This window comes from Leuciscus leuciscus (genome assembly GCF_965113295.1).
Source record: "Leuciscus leuciscus genome assembly, chromosome: 5".
Taxonomy (NCBI): Eukaryota; Metazoa; Chordata; class Actinopteri; order Cypriniformes; family Leuciscidae; genus Leuciscus; species Leuciscus leuciscus.
In genome coordinates, this window is record NC_138729.1 from 32,956,458 (window position 1) to 32,974,796 (window position 18,339).

The following is an 18,339-nucleotide window of genomic DNA, read 5'->3' on the forward strand; positions in this document are numbered from 1 at the left end:
TCGTTCAGAACCAGCGTCACGTGACTGAAGTCAGCAGAAGCGGAGGCGCAGAGCAGTGAGAGGCGCTTGTCACTGCACCGGCAAGTTTAAAAGGCTGCACTGCACGGTTCTCTTACGAGAGGTCTCTCGTACTTGCGTAAGAATATCTTACGCTAGGGGAAAACCTCTTTTCCTCGAGATATTGAAGCCAAAAATTATCCTTAATTTTGCAATAATGTAAAACGCATTGCAGCAGCATGCAGACATGGGCGAGACAGCTCGCGCGCCCATTGGCTGCTCTGCGGCAACTGCACCAGCCTATCGATAGAGGCTCCTCATGACGTCAGAACCAATGAGGGCGCTTCGCGCCCAATACGTCATGTCCCGCCGAAATCGGGTGGGGCCAGGGCTATAAATACGGCCCAGAGAGGCTGGTTTGGTCAGTTTTTTATCTCTTCAGCGGGCTTACGCATCGCTGGATCCTGAGAGGAAGCCGCGCCGTCTGATTACAAGCACCCAGCGGGATTACTCTGCATCTGAAGCTGCCGGTCGACAACTCGCCGCCTTCAGTCGCCGTTCCTGCTGACGCTTTCCGGCGTACATATCCTTTTCTCTGTTACTGTGTTTTGTGTATGTGTGTGTGTTCGCCGCCGCGACACACACTCTCATTGCACTAAAAGAGCCGGACGTCTTTTTCAAGACGCCCCTTTCCCCCCCAACCCGCAAAGCTCGCCGGTGCGCCCGCTTGCCTTGCCTGCTTGGAGGATGATACCTGCTCTCCCTCTGTTCGAGCCGCGCAAACCGCGCCGTTCACAGGGGATGTCAGGAGCGGACGGTCACGGGGCTAGCTTTCTCTCTCCCTCTGTTCGAGCCGTGCAAAATGCGCCGTTCACAGGGGAGGCTGGAAGCGGACGGTCGGGGTTAGTTTTTCTTTACGTACAAGAAAGCTACCCTGCCTGTGCGCCCCATTCACGCGTCAATCATGACGCTCTTATATGCTCGTGCATCTGAAAGGCTTTGTGTTCCCCCCTGTGGCTCAGTGGCGGAATTTTTGGTTTTTCACACGAGAGACCGGGGTTCGAATCTCGGTCTGACGGCAGATTAATTATGCCTCCAATGCTTCGCTCTGTCAGTTCCCTGAAAGGCGACTGCAGATGTGCATTTTGCAGCCAACGAGCGCGTTATACAACCCGCTCGCCTGCACCCAAACACCGTTTCTATGGTTCCCGTGCGTCACTGGCGAAAGGAGAAAAGAGCGTTAATGTCCCGCCGCGGCTGGGCCGAATTCTATTTCTCATACATTTCTCATTCCCCTCTGAAGTTCAGGCGACTGGAAATGTCATACTGCAGTGGACGAGCCTACTGTAATACACGCACACCTGCAGACAAACGCCAGCATGTTGACGCTCTCTGTTTCTATGGCAACTTCTCGCTCGTTCAGTTCCAGTAAATGCGACTGTTCCAGTGTATTCTGCAGTAAACAAGTCGGCGACACAGCCCGCTTGCCTGCTCACAAACGCCGCTTTACGGCTACCCAGATAAATCCCATAGAGTGTATTTCCTGGTGTTCCGGCCACGGCCGATGGTGTTATGAGTGTAGATGAAATGCCCACTGCCCAGTGCTCATTCCTACACAGGAACACAGCCCGTCGCACAGGGCTCGCGCACATGAAATCGACCCAGATCGATTGCGCATTAAATGTGGTAAATGTGCCCACTGCCCAGTGCCCACAAACACTACGTTCTGCATGTCTCAAGGTTTCTGGAAAACGAAACCAACATGCATTCGCTCTGCTCAGGCAGACAATGCTCTCAGTGTTGTAAATGTGCCCGCTATCCCACGCCCACATTCACACATAGACATGACAGGTCTTACGGGACTCGCCCAGCCCTCCCCCTCTCGGTTGACAACCGCAGAGGAGTCGAGCGCGGGCAATCTGCCCGCTGTTATCAGCGCGCCCCCTGCCTCAAATGTCATAAGCGCAACGCTGTCGCCGCAGCGCAGACTAAGTATTCAGCGCATGACAGAGATTTTTCGCCACGGCGCTTATTTAGTCCCGCTCAAAAAGCTTCAAAGGATGCTGGGTCTCATGGCTTCAGCATCCTCAGTGCTTCAGCTGGGTCTGCTTCGCATGTGCCCGCTGCAGTATAGGTTGAAAGCGCGCGCCGCGCAGAGCTTGGACCTCCGGTCTCGCGCGCCTCAAGGTCGATCAGAAATGCGTCGCAGCTCTGAAACCTTGGACAGTGACCGACTGGTACCGGTCAGGTGTAGGCCTGGGGACTTCCTCGAGTGTGAAGGTGGTGTCTACGGACGCCTCAACCTCGGGATGGGGAGCGCTGCTCGAGGGCAGACCGTTATTTGGCCAGTGGTCAGAACGGGAAAAGCTTCTGCATATAAACTGCCTGGAAATGATGGCAGTCGACAACGCACTGATGCGCTTTTGTCCTCAGATAAAAAGACACCACGTCTTGGTCCGTTCGGACAACATGTCAGTGGTGGCTTATATAAATCACCAAGGAGGTATCAGATCCAGAATCCTTCACAGGCTGACGGAACGCCTCCTGGTCTGGGCTCAGCACAATCTGCGCTCGCTCAGGGCAGCGCATGTGCCCGGCCATCTGAATGTGGGACCAGACAGACTGTCCAGAAACAATCTGCCGACAGGAGAATGGTCTTTACATCCACAGACAGTCAAAATGCTATGGAGGACAGTTTGGCAGAGCGGAAATAGACCTATTTGCGTCTCAAGAGAACGCTCATTGTCAGGAATTCTTCTCCAAGAGCAGGGATGCGCTGGCCCCGCTGCCCGCTCTATGCGTTTCCCCCTGTCACGCTCCTACCCCAGGTGTTAGAGCGAATCAGGGAGAGCGGATGCCCAGTGCTACTCGTCGCCCCATTTTGGACAAACCAAGTCTGGTTTCCAGTCCTGATGCAGCTGACGAGTACCGCCCCGTGGCCGATACCGGTGAGGAGGGATCTCCTCTCGCAGGCGAACGGCTCGATCTGGCATCCTCACCCGGAGCTTTGGTCCCTACATGTGTGGGCCATCAACGGGTACCTGTTAACCTCCCAGCGGGAGTGTTTAACACGATCACGCAGGCTAGAGCTCCATCTACGAGGCGGCTCTATTCCTCAAAATGGTCTGTGTTCACTAGCTGGTGTACAGCGAGTGGCACTTCACCCTCACGCTGTGGGGTGCCGGAGGTTCTCTCCTTTTTACAAGAGCTTCTGGATAAGGGCAGAACCCCATCCACGCTCAAAGTTTATGTGGCGGCCATAGCAGCGTTCGCTGAACCACCGCTTGGCCAGTCATTAGGAAGGAACGATCTGGTCATTCGCTTCCTTAGAGGAGCTAAGAGGCTGAACCCTCCCAGACCACCCTCAGTTCCCGTTTGGGACCTTTCCACGGTTCTGGAAGCCATGAAAGGTGCCCCATTCGAGCCAATACGGTCAATAGACCTGAAACTCTTGTCTTTCAAAACAGTGTTTCTTCTGGCTCTCGCTTCAGTGAAGCGCATAGGGGATTTGCAAGCGCTCTCAGTGAGCGCGACGTGTATGGAGTTTGGGCCGAATGACTCGAGAGTCATACTCAAACCAAAGCACGGATATGTTCCTAAATCCCTCAACACACCGTTTAGGGCACAGGTTATCTCCCTGTCGGCCCTGCCGGTATCTGAAGAGGAAGGGGACGCAGGCTTCCTTTGCCCGGTCAGGGCGTTAAGAGCCTATGTGTCTCGCTCATCTGTTTTCAGACAGACGGAGCAGCTCTTTGTTTTGTTCAGCGGACGGTCTAAGGGACTAGCTGCATCAAAACAGAGTCTATCCAGATGGATAGTTGATGCTATAGCGCTAGCTTACACATCCAAGGGCCTGCAATGCCCGATAGGTGTCAAAGCGCACTCCACAAGAGGCATGGCCTCGTCGTGGGCTTGGTCCAGTGGGATTGCCTTGCAAGATATCTGTATGGCGGCAGGCTGGGCCTCCCCGTCTACATTTATAAGGTTTTATAACCTCGAGGTTCCCGCTTTGCAAGCTAGGTTGCTCTCGGTTTAATTTTTCAGTATTGCCCGCCCGATGCTATCGGCTCGGGATGCTGAAACTGCTAGAGCGTCGATCACTGATCGCCTATATACTTCTGTGGGCAATACGTTAGTCCCCCATATTTACCAGTCCAGGCTGAGTTCGCCCTGGCTGTGTGGAACACTTGATATAATATGCTCTTATCAGAGCTCAATGTTACAGGAATGATGCTATTCTAGCCCCTCTTCCCGGATTCTCTGTGAGTCCCTTGTGATTAAGCACTGTATGAGCCCCGGGCACCTGCCCTTGGGACGTTAGTGTTATGTCTCAAGCACGCACGGCGTTTTACATTGTGTTCCCCTAGCGTAAGATATTCTTACGCAAGTACGAGAGACCTCTCGTAAGAGAACGTACTCGGTTACTAACGTAACCTCGGTTCTCTCTAGAAGAGGGAACGAGTACTTGCGTATCTTGCCGTGCATGCGTCATGTTCTGATTCGCTTCAGCGATGAAAAAAAACTGACCAAACCAGCCTCTCTGGGCCGTATTTATAGCCCTGGCCCCACCCGATTTCGGCGGGACATGACGTATTGGGCGCGAAGCGCCCTCATTGGTTTTGACGTCATGAGGAGCCTCTATCGATAGGCTGGTGCAGTTGCCGCAGAGCAGCCAATGGGCGCGCGAGCTGTCTCGCCCATGTCTGCATGCTGCTGCAATGCGTTTTACATTATTGCAAAATTAAGGATAATTTTTGGCTTCAATATCTCGAGGAAAAGAGGTTTTCCCCTAGCGTAAGATATTCTTACGCAAGTACTCGTTCCCTCTTCTAGAGAGAACCGAGGTTACGTTAGTAACCGAGTACGTTATTTATACACCGTTCATTCATACATATGCTGAGTCACAGGATAAGGAGTCCTCGTCGTCGTAAAAGTCCAAAATAGACCGTAAAAGGAAACGTGACCGGAGATTACAAAAACAAAGGTTAATGTCGGGATAGCTAACGCAGGAGAAAGCTTTCAAAAGAGACGCTGAAGTTTCCTGCTTTCTTCTCGACAGGTAAGTCAATGTTACGGCCTTAATTACAAGCTTTTTTTTCATTGCTTGGTTGTGTACTTTATCGCGAAGCGAAGAGGACACGGAGACTGACAGAATAGACAGAGCAGGTTACTTATGATATAAAAAAATCTCAGCTCTCAGATTCTGTCACTTTTATTACGAAATTCAAACAATACTGTTTTTTTTGGCGCTTGTAAATGTGACGCGAGTCACGACGGATCCCTAGCGGCACGTGAACCGATCATCTCTAGCTAGTAAATAAACACAAATGAACAATGTTGAAAGATACAGTACAACTTACCGAAATGTATTCCTCATACATTATATCGACCAATCAATCAAACAAATGGTAAACAGCTGGAGAACAATTATGTATGTCACAACATTTACCTCAGGAAAGCCATTTAATGACCATAATAAAGGCTAGCAGTTAGTTGGCTAGAAAAAAAGAGCTATAAAGAGTATTTTGCTAAATGTGTGTACTATATTACATATTTATTATATTTTTATTTATATCATTAAATAAAGTTATTATAATAAAAAATAAAAAAACGCATTATATATCTTTCTGTATGTTTACAGCATTAGGTGAGTTGTTTTTTTCTTGAGAAAAATTAGGGGAGCGCGGGGCACAACCTAACGCGGGGCTAATTGTAACACGCTTGTTTTAAATACTTCCGCACATGCTTGGATGGCGAAACTTTGTGTATTTACTAGTTGCCATATCAACACTATATAGAAAAAAAAAATTCCGCCAAAATGTTTTTTTGTTTTTTTTGAAGATATCCATAGACATTTATTAAACCATAGCAAAAGTACATTTCTTACTTAAGTACATTTTTCATCTCTATTTTTTGTGTTTATTTAAAATAAGACAAATCTGATATTATTTGAATCTCCAAGATGTTATTTAACAGTTGAGATAGTTATTTAATGCTTCGCTAACTAGCAGAAGACACTATGGGTTTAAATCCCAGTTGTGCAGGCGGGGGCATGTTGTAACACTGCGTTACAATGTGCCCCTATTAGAAATATGCTATTATATTCTATACTTTTATTAATTTTATTGAGAAAACGTGAGAAAAAGGTGAATAAAGACAGAGTCAATGTTCAGAAATTACTAATTATTTATTTGTTTTTGAACTATGTTCACAGCTATACTGTGTTTTCATGTGTTCGTAGTCAAAACTCAAAAATGAGTTTATATTCAATTATTAAAAATTGCCATTATTTTATATGAAAAAGTTTTTTAATTGTATTTTATTTAGAAAATATTTTAGTTTGTTTTGTATATTCTTTTTATTAGATCAGATAACATTTTAAGCTGTCATATGTTATGTTACAATGTGCCCCACACATGTTACAATGTACCCCACCTATGGGGCATGTTGTCACATTTCACTTCCATTCTTTCGGGGTATATCAAGAAAAAAGTATATACTGTATTAATAAAACAAAAACACATAATTGTACTAGACATGTGGGAAATTAATGTGGGAAAAAATAAATACTCTGAACCATAAGTAGATTTACACAAATTGAGAAAGTCAAAAAGCGTTACTTTGTGCCCCGCTCTCCCCTAATGCCTATCTTGTGTAGATACCCCCCCACCCCCCGCTCCTCCATAAATCTCACTCCAAGCAAAACTCAAAAGTTGGCAGCTATGTTATATAGACAGTAGAACATTTATAGTTAAAAGTTAAACAGACTCTTTGATGAATAGCAGCTATTGAGTAAAGTAACGATAGAGAAGGCTCTGATGATGATGATATCTAACAATGCACGTACTTCAAAAAATATAACGAGTAAAGAAGGCATTACTACTAATTACCATAGTTAATGTTTTTCACAGTCAGTAATTGATAACTAACAATCTTTTTTTCGTTGTTTCAAGTTTCAGTTTGTTTTAAATAACAAACCTGTTCACCAAGAAAAACTCAAAGTGCTATTATAAGACATCCTGTCATAGCTTTTTGGTACATAACAGCTACCGTAGATGCAACGCGCATTTGAAAAAGTGAGGCGCTGGAGAGCATTATTCATTTGAATGCAAAATACAATTTCACCACTAGATGGGAGAAATTCCTACACAGAGTCCCTTTAAAAATAAAATAAAATCAGTAATATATTTTAAATATTATGACAATTTAAAATAACTGTTTTCTGTTTTAATATATTTTAATATGTAATTTATTCCTCTGATCAAAGCTGAATTGAGGTGAGTGCTGTGTATGAAAAAAAAAAAAGGGAAAAAAAGATCTGATGTGAATGGATTTAGGCTACTTAAAGCAATCTGCTTCAAATTTAGTTTTTAACAATATTTATAAATCAACATTTAAAGTGTCTAGTGGTGCAAAGGTTTTAAAAGTTTGGTTGTTGAAAACTGAATTTGCAATCAGATGATTTCTTGTCTGCTACTTAGAAGTCAATTAAAAAAGGAACTTGCACCAACTGTTAAACAACAAAGGTTGTTGTGCTGAAAAGATCAGTTACATTTATACTATGATTGATATTTGTTATAGTTCCCAGTGCTGAGTATTGAGTGCTGTTGATGCTTTGTATGAGGTGAAGCGTGTTAGTTGTCAGTAAACAGTAAACATCAAGAAGTTGTAAGGTTGTTTTTGTAGTTATACACAATATACAATTTATGCATCTGTTCCTGCAACCATGTTGATGTAAATGTTTCCTTGGGATTGTGTTGTGGTCCACGGTTTTCAATCTATCTCTAATGCCGGGGACACACTTAACGACTAGCTGAAACATTATAAGACTAAACTGAACACACTTACAATTCATTGTGTCCCAATTCAGGGGCTGCATCCTTTTAAGTGAGCGGCCAACGCAGCCTTAGCCGATTGCGTCAAGTCAAAATTTATTTCTATAGCACATTTAAAAGCAACAGAGTTGCACCAAAGTGCTGTACAATAAATCATTGAGCATATAAAAAGAAAGCATAAAACGAAACCATGCAGCATACAAAATATAAACACATTAAAAAAAATACAATAAAAAGTACCTTTAACAAATCTAATCTAATCTAATCTAATCTAATCTAATCAAAAGCCAGAGAGAACAAATAAGATTTAAGAGCTGATTTAAAACTGGATAATGAAGGAGCAGACCTCACATTTAAGGGCAGACTGTTACAAAGTTTAGGTGCTGCTGAAGAGAAGGCTCGAGCACCCTTAGTTTTACAGGGAAAACATGGGACAGTTAAGAGAAGCCGATTACCAGATCTAAGTGTTCTTTGGGGAGAGTACGGAATCAGAATGTCACAAATGTATTTAGGTGCAACGCCAGATAAAGCCTTGTACACAAAAAAAGCTATTTTAAAATCAATTCTGAACTTTACAGGAAGCCAATGTAAAGTCGCTAAAATGATAGAAATGTGTTCTCTCTTTTTTGTGCCGGTAAGAAGTCTTGCTGCAGCATTTTGGACAATTTGCAGGCGAGAGATCACAGTTTGAGGCAGGCCACAGTACAGGGAATTCTTGCCTTTGCCTTGCCTTGCCTTGCCTTGCCTTGCCTTGCCTTGCCTTGCCTTGCCTTGCCTTGCCTTGCCTTGCCTTCTCAAATGAAAGAAACTGCCCTTTACCAATGTGCTGATTTGTTCCCTTTCGTGGTCACTACGAGTTACGTCAGTGACAACGAAATGGGGGTTTCGCTTAGAAGCCTATCACCTTCGAGTATTACAAAACGAGCCAATGGCAGTGGAAATGTCATGGGTCTGCGGGATTTGCATGCGTAACTCCGCCCTACCTCGTGGGTATATAAGGAAGTACGCTGCAACATGCAGATATGTTTTTGCTTCCTCTTCACTCCTGTAGCCTGCATTCTCTCTGAGTGTCATTGAGTGTTCTTCGAGACGAGGTGCTTTCCAGTCTGTGTTGGTGTCATAGGCGATTCCAGCGAGTTTCACATTCCTGCCTGCTGATCTGTGCAGTGGTCTGCATCCAGCGTGTGTGTTTCTCCCTGGCCGTTTCGGCGCAAATTGTAAAGTTTCCTCTCACAAAAGAGCTTGCACGGGCACGTCTTTTTAAAGATGTCTCGCCCGTGTGTTTCTGGGTGTGGTCGTTCTGTTCCTTCCTCTGATGGGCATGATCGCTGCATTGCGTGTTTGGGCTTAGAACACGCAAAGGCAGCTTTCATGGATGAGTCATGTTCTCACTGTGGGAACATGACCATCGCTGAGCTGAGATCGAGACTCCTAGACCTGTCTAAAGGTAGAGTCCCCTCTGCCACACCCCGATCTGTCCCCTCCACGAGAGGTGACACTTTGGCTGGTGGCCAGGGTGATCTGAGGGTTACGGTGTGGAACACTGCTTCCTCGGGCCACACCCCCCTCTGCAGCTCAGCAACCCGCGAGTGCTTCAAGTGTCATCGCGGTGCCGTCTACGGACGTGCCTCGTGTTGCATTTGGGACTCCAGAGGAGGAATTGATGTCGATCGCCGCATCACAAGGCGAGCTGGACTCTTCTGGGGATGAAGATTCGGCTGTGCTGCCGCCCTCCCTCCGGGGTCCCAGCACTGTCCGAGTTGGATCCAGAACTGACGGCTATGCTCTCCCGGGCTGCCACGAGCATCGGGTTAGCGTGGAACCCTCCACCCTGCCCTGAGCACTCGCGGTTGGATGATTGGTTCTTGGGGGCTGCACGAGTTCCCTTCTTCCCGGAGGTGCATGAGGAGGTCACGAGATCCTGGAAGGCCCCGTTGTCTTCCCGTGATCGTTCGGCGGCCTCCTCCGCCTTCTCTGCCCTCGATGAGGCCACGGTCCATGGGTACACTGGGGTTCCCCCTGTTGAATGCTCTGTTGCGATGCAACTGTGTCCGCAGAGTGCTTTGTGGCATGGCGACCCAAAGCACCCCTCCAAGGCCTGTAGGTTTTCGTCCACTCTCGTGGCGAAGTCCTACAGAGCTGCGGGGCAGGCTGCCGCCTCGCTGCATGCCATGGCCATCCTCCAGGTCTACCAGGCCAGGATGCTCAAGGACATGCACGAGGGCAGAGCTGACCAAGGGCTCTTTGATGAGTTGCGTGCCGCCACCGACCTCGCTCTCCGGGCGACGAAGGTGACCGCATGCTCCCTTGGTCAGGTGATGTCCACTAGTGTGGACCAGGAATGACACCTGTGGCTTAACCTGGCCGATATGAGAGATGCCGAGCGGACTCTACTTTACTTTACTTTACTTAAAGCTACACTGTGTAGGATTTACTCCCATCTAGCGGTGAAATTGTATATTACTACCAACTGAATACTTTCTAGCTCCTCCCATTCCGAAGGCGTTTTAACTCCTACGGTGGCCGTATTATTTCAAATCTGCCGGCAAACGCGAACAAATCTCCCTCTCGCATTCATCATGGTGCCACTGCGTGTAAAAACGCGAAAGGCGAAGCTTGTATGTCCCTCTTTGTCTAATGTATTTTCAAGATGGATGCGCAACATGGCTTCCGCCATTCGAGCGACTCGCTCGTATGTATTCTAAATGGCAGATTATACACTTACGAGAATACTTAATTAGTTGGTTGAAGTGATTACACATTGAGAACGTATAATTTTGAAATAATGTTTTTTGCTAAAAATCAACTTAAAATATTACACAGTGTAGCTTTAAGTAGAATCAGTAGTGCATACTTTTGACTTTTACTTAGTTACTTTTTGCAGCAATTATTATACTTTCTACTCCACTACATTTCTACAACATTTCGTTACATTTTCTGATCATTCTTCCTCCCTGCCAAAACAGGGATTGAAAAAAAATCTCCATGTTTTCGGTGCTGATGCGGTGGTGAGCGTTCATGTAACATGTAAGGGTGGCGCTGGCGATAATGCACCTAAAAGCTGTCACAAAGAACCGGCAAAAGTAATGATTATGAATATGTAAAATATAGCAAGGAGACATTTTAATTGTTTATTGATAAACAAGTGTTTTCTGTGTCAGTGTCGGCTGCAAAGATGAAGTTGACGATGCTGACTCGCGATCTTCACAGTAGTGAATGCTCCAGAGAGAAATGCACAGAGAAATGTCTGTTTTCTTTCGTTTTGGATTGCTCTGTTTTTAGACATTTCAAGCTTTCTATATATATTTCTCAGGTCTGTGAGGCAAGTAGGCTACCTTATATGCTGAGTTCGGTTCATTTATAAGACGAGCTCCAGTTCACGCGCCGGCGCCTCCGTGTCGTGATTATCTATTGTCTGCTATATTTACTTCTTATTTATTAAATCCAGGCAATTGGTTGAAACATTGATTAAATTTAAGATACAATTAATACAAAACGAAATTCACTTTAAAGAAAGGCTTTGTGCTTTCTGTTTGAGGTCTCTGTAAAAGTTTTAGTGCCGCTTTTGTCCGTAACATAGTTTTTTCCTCATAAATGCGAAAACAAAAAATAAAATGAATATTTTATGTTCTGTGGAGAGCCATCCTTCTTCATCGGGTGGGTAGTATTAATTTTAGTTTGCGCAGTGTAATTCACAGAATGACTAAAAAGTATTTTGCACCTAAAAGTTAAAGATTTTTTTGTGTACATAACGCATGTAGCCTATTTCCCTCATATTAAATCTAAAACGCATGTGTCTGTAGACTGATATTTTTCTAATGTCTGGACTCCTTTATTAAGGGAGTATGGATATATAAACAGTTTCAATATGTATTGTATGCATTTTTTACTGCAAATGTCACGTCCATAACGCTGGGATTGTCCAATTTTAAAGAATTTATCCTCAACTAGTTTTGTGGTGTAGGTCTATGTATTGTATAATGTTAACTACAAATAGTGTCGTGATTCTGCCTTCTCACACCGCGACACAGGTTCGTAGATCTGAGTGTCACGATTTCGGTTTCATATTGCATATTGTTACAGCCCTAATTATTAGAATATAGACATTAAGAGAATAAATTGTTATGCAAATACTTTTACTTTTAATACTTAAAGTACATTTAAAATCAGGTACTTTTTACTTAAGTAGGGTTTTCATTGTGGTAGCCTACTTCTACTTTTACAAAAGTAAATATGTCTCTGGTTATTTGTACTTTTACTTAGGCTAAGTACTGAGATTCAGTACTTCGTCCACCACTGACTGTATGTAGTAAGGTGTAAGTGAGAACTGATTCAAATAAGGATAAACAAAGATGATAGCTTTAACACAAGAAATCAGGGGTCCGTTCTTCGTACGTCGCTAACTCAGTTAGCTGGATTTGATTGTTGGCGATTTGGCATGATCTTGGATTGTTTGGTTCTTCGACGCTCATCCTGGACTTTCTGTCATAGCAGCAGGTGCACAATCTTAAACCTGCTAACAGGATTAGACTGCGGCTTCATAAGCGGAGCTGATACGGGAAGTCCAGCGCTGCGCGATAGTGCACTTTCAGAGATAGGCCTATATATTTTTTCTTGTGACTCGTGAGATTGTCGTTTACATTATTAATTTGTTGGAAACTCACATTTATGTTCGACTTGTCGGAGTCTGGCTTTAACTACAGCACAAACTGTTTGCATTGCCCTAAGATTATTTGCGAGTGGCTCTTTCCTTTATTGGAGATGCGGAGAACTTGATGGAAAGTGTCTGTCGTGTCATTCGGAGTTTACCTGGCGCTTTTAGGTTTAAAAAACAGTTTTAGGTTTTTTGTGTGGCATTTCCAAGCCACTTAAGACCCAATGTTGTAAAGCAGTTTTTTTTAAAGCAGTTTTTTTAGGCTATCATAATTTTTTTATGAAGATCATGCAATCATGACCATGCCGATTACAGTACGTGTCACTCAGGCTTCACTAACGTGATTGGTACCATAGACTATAGGTAGACCATAGACTGCCATCAAGGCCTCAATGAAGGGGATTATGTGAACAGAAAGGGGGTTCACAATGTAAATGTGCAGCCCAGTTACTATTGTGATACTTAATATTCCACATTATTAGTAATATTATATCAAATCAAAAAAGGCAGTTGACTAAAATCTTCCATATCACAAATGTGAAAGCAAAATGGCCAGGATCTGTGCATGACTTAAGAATTTTTAGAGATTCACATTATGCACATTATTTGAAAGTGGTAAGGAAAGTTCCACAATTAAATATCAAGCTCACTGTATTACATACACTTATGCTGATCCTAACAGAACTGCATTTTTTCATAGGTGATTATGACATGTTCCTGCCTGCAGACAGGTGTTTTATGACCCCATTCCCTGACCCAAACCAGTTACAATGCAGCTCTAGCCAGGACAAGGGCACACAATGAAATTAACTTTGGCTAAAGTGAAGATTTCAGTGTCTGAAAAGTCTGAGGGTTGCACACCTGACAGGGCCTGTGACATTGTTGCATGTGCCATATTACACAACATTGCCACAAAAAAAAAAAAAACACTTTTCATTAAATGTTTAATAAAAGACAAATATGCTTAGTTCCTTGAGTTTTATTTCAATTGTTCGTTGTAAAGAAAAGCCAGTGGTCAAGTGCCTGCAACAAGAGATATTAGACACATGCCTCATGCAACAAATAAAAAGGAAAAGTTGGCTATACACTGCCCACCTGTAGGCCTATGTCTCCTCTGTCTGTGCAGACTCTTCTGTAGGCCTTTCTGTAGATGTGGAATCCTGCAACTTATATTACAGCCATAAAGCATACAAGTATAAATTAAGTAAAGTTATTTATGCACTTGCAGGTAGGCTAGTTCCTCCATATGACAGTTATCTGACAGGGTTTATTCACTGTCCAGTGCAATGGAAACAAATAGACATTACAAAGTCTTATACTTTCTTTCCTTTGGAAAGTTAGAAAATGTCCACTTACTGCACATATTTCAGCCAGCACTTTCTTGGAAACAGATACAAGACTAGTGTTGGTGTATTATGTGAAAGTGCACAAAAGAGGAAAACACAATGTCATTACAATGAACTACACTCGGGAAAAATGTGATCAATAACTCATGGCAAAATATTTTTACATTAACATAAGTTTATCAGTTTTCACTTTCAAGTCAAAGCAATTCATCATTACTCAAGATTTAAGTTGAAATGACTATACGGCCTTAATTTAATGCAGCAAAAATTATTTTACAGTGTAGTCTACTAAGATCTTTTCTTCTTTTTTTCTCAGCCTTTTTCTTGGTTGCTTTTATAAACAGACAACCATTTATTTAACACTACCTTTTATAAAAGAGACTATAATATAGGCTAACAAAAAATTACCATTATGTAGAATATTTTTGTACTTCACTTTTATTTGTTCCCATGTTCTAGTGTGGTGACTCTGACATTACAATGAACAAAGTAATTATGCAATTATTAAAATACAAATATATAGGCTAATAAGTGATAAAAACATCTAACATGGCCACACCTAACGGATTTAAATTGTCTGCTACTTTTTGCCAGCCCTCTCGCCTGGCTTTTGCAGACTTTGAGGTGTTCCCTGGCGTTTTTATTAAACATTAAAATTCCGAATAAACTTCGACTTAGTTCTTGCTCTGCTGAGGAGAAAAACTGAGCCCGCCCTTTGGCCACGCTGAGCAGCCAATAGCAGCGTTGCTGATCAATGTTTCTACTATCGATACATATCCCCTTTTCAACCAGCGCATGAACGCGCAATTATCTCACTAACTCAATCCAGCTATACTAATCATAATCGGCAGGTGTGTTCGAAGAACCTAATTAGCCAGATCATGATTACCACGATGATATCATCTTGGATGTCTCATCAGATCTCGGATGTTTCAAGCAACGTACGAAGAACGGGCCCCAGATTATAAGTGATGTCAAACAATTATATGCAAAGGTTACAAAAATAAACCCTAATAAACTGTTCAAAAATAAACTGCTCAAACACCATTTTTCCACTCGACATCTAATGTAATGGAAGCCCATATTGTAATTTATTCAAATATTTGTACAGATAGCGTTATTGTCTTTCATTTCCCCACTAATTTGTTTGGCGGATGTAATGCTAAGATAAGCTTCCTCCATCCGTTCTGTTGACAATTTTCCAGTTTACAGTTTGTTACAGTGTTCCAGAATATCATGCCTTAAACAAGTTGGCACTATAGCATTTTTTCCAGTAACATATATTAACCATACCATAACCATACACAGTGACAAGATCAAGTTTGTGAACCCTTAAAAAAAAAATGCATTTCCATACTGATTTCTCATAAAATGTTGTCAGATTTTAATTTAACTCACAATTATAGTTAAACACAATCTGACATAACTAATCACAGACAAACAGCACTTTTCACATTTTCATTGAATACATAAGTATTCACAGTGCAGGGTGGAGAATGTAAGTTAACCCTTGAATTTAGTCACTTCTTCTAGGTCCTCTTTTATAGCAGCAAAACCTCCACTAAACAATCCTTTAGCTGCTTATAACACTTACAATTTCTGACCAATTTTCGACTCCACAAATCTTTTTGAGATTATCTGTATTTCTGGGCTGTTTTCATAGTACTGCACTGCTCTCTTTAGGCCTCAACATCTGAATTAGGCTGAGGAAAAAAAAAATTATAGAGATGCACCGATATGAAATTTCTCAGCCGATACCAATAGCCAATTATTCAGAATGATATCGGCCGATGCCGATAGGCCTACCGATAGTTTGTTTTTCTTAAGGATAAAAAATCTCACCCAAATAATTCTGCAAACTATACAGAGAACATTCTCATTTGGTACACTATAATATTAGAGGTTAAAATTAACAACAGAGCTATATTCAACTGCTATTTATTTCCAGATATAATATTTACACTCAAATAAAAGCTGAAATGTTTGTATACTCTGTGACACATAAGGTAGTTTTCATAAGCACTTGTCTTCAAGCACTTGTCTACAAAATGTATTCAAACATACATATATAATTAACAGTAAATAAAGCTTCTCTCTATTTTTTTAAAAGCTAAAACGGATGACTTTCCTGAGGTAAATGCAATATTGTTCACCATCTGCTTTAATGGCATCTTTCCACAGTTGAAACACTGATTGAGTGATTACATGAGATATGATACGGATTTCAGTAAGTTGTACTGTATCTTTCTAGCCAGGATGCCAGCCGAACTTGGCCCTGCCCACAACATTTTTAGGTCGGGAATTCTACTCTGACTAGAATCTGAGAATGACGACGTCAGGGTAGTATCTTTCAACTTACCTTCTGATAATCATACATGTTTTTCTAGATATAATGTATTAAAGTGGAAGAAAAGACACTGCTGCTTGAACTGAGGCACCACAGCGATCTGTCACGTCACATTTAAAAGCATCAAAACGGCATTTATTGTTTGAATTTCGTGATAAAATGGACAGAATTTGAAAGATGACACTTTGTTTCTTTTTAGAAGTAAAAAAAACAAAAAACAGAGTAATTGGCAATTAGGCTACTGGATGAGAGGCGAATAATGTTAAGTGTTGGAAAAAAATTACCATCATGGTGACGAGTGGAGCATGAGCTTGGTTTGAGAACAGTGTTATAAATAATTTTTAATTGCTGTACTCATTCATCAAGTGCTATGTTATGCTAATGCTATCAAAACGTTGGGTCACCAATTAGCAAGGTAGCTTTTTTTTAATTAGCTGGTTAAAGTTAGCCAAGTTTCCACTACTATTTAAATTGAGACTACATGATAATTTTAAGTTGTGTGCGAATAAGCTTACTCAAGTATTTCAAGTTCAGAGCAATTAAAATGTATGATTACAAAATAAAAATCTGCAAGTTCTGCTTACTTAAACGTTACATTTCTTACCTTAAAAAATTGGTTTTAAATGATTACGTCAAATTATTTGAGTTTTGCCAACTTATTCAGGTTTACAGTGTGTGTATAGCCTACTGTATATTGGCAGTATTGGTTTCTTACATGTTGTCCTTTCATGAACACCATTCTAGTTCAGTGCAAAGAGTTCCACAGTGTATATAGTTTTCTGGAGCATTTACTAAGATAACCTGTGGAAATTGTTTGCCTCAAATTTCTCAAGCAAATTAGCTCATCATTTTTGAGCTGATAAAACTTGCTACAACTTTGTATTAGGTAATTTGTGTATTTGTATAGGTTACCAGAAAACTTAGGCTAAGTGTTGCTAACTCTGTTTGACAAGTTCAGCCAACTTAGAGATTTAAGTTAAGTTTAGTGCACAGAACTCAAACATAACAGTTCTCTTAAGAAGTCTGCTTGTTCACATTACTAGAACATATATTTTTTTAAAGGATTGTTGGCACAACAATAGGAAAAAATGTTGTTCTATAAAACAATTTTACTTCAAGTCATTACTTTTAAGGCATGCTATCATATCAACAATTTAACACAGTAAGAAAAATTGCACATACTGCACTCAGGAAATAAATACAATAAATAAATAAATATATATATGTCCCTTTTCTGACATCTTGTAAATCTAGATTTGCTTGGCCACACACAAAGCAGTGAGGAACTGCAATTTTCAGTGTTAAAATAAAGAACTCACAAAAGTTCTCTATAAAGCAGGGATGGGCAACTTCGGTCCTGGAGGGACACTGTCCTACAGAGTTTAGCTTCAACCCTAATCAAACACACCTGAACAAGCTAATCAAGGTCCTCAGGATTACTAGAAAATTACAGGCAGGTGATTTTTTCAGGGTTGGAGCTAAACTCTGTAGGACAGTGGCCCTCCAGGACCGAAGTTGCCCATCCCTGCTATAAAGGGACAGTTCACCAAAAAAATTAAATTAGCCCATTACTCACCCTGAAGCCATCCTAGGTGTATATGACATTATTCTTTCAGACGAATACAATCAGAGTTATTTAAAAAAAAAGTCCTGTCTCCTCCAAGCTTTATAATGAGAGTGAATGGCTGGAGAAAATTTGAAACCCCAAAAAGTGCATCCATCTATTATAAAAGTAATCCATATGGCTCTGCGGGGGTTAATAAAGGCCTTCTGAAGTGAAGCCATGCATTTTTGTAAGAAAAATATCCATATTTAAAACTTTATAAACTATAATCACTAGCTTCCGACAGAAGGCCGTACGCATTGATTTACGGTGGAAGACTAACCCCTGACCCGACAAACAACTTGAGGGCAAGTACATTATGGGCTAACTTTCATTTTTGGGTGAACTTACCCTTTAAGTGGTTTAGTCTCTAAGACTCCCCAAAAATGTAAATTCTGTCTTCATTTACTCAAGGGTGACGTTCCTTGTTGAACAATACGCTGTTCAAAACTCAGGCTTTTGTTCATTTTAGGAACACAAATTAAGAGATTTTTAATCAAACCTGAGATTCTTTTCCGTTGAATGTCTATTCACAAAAAACTCTTGACACTTCAAAC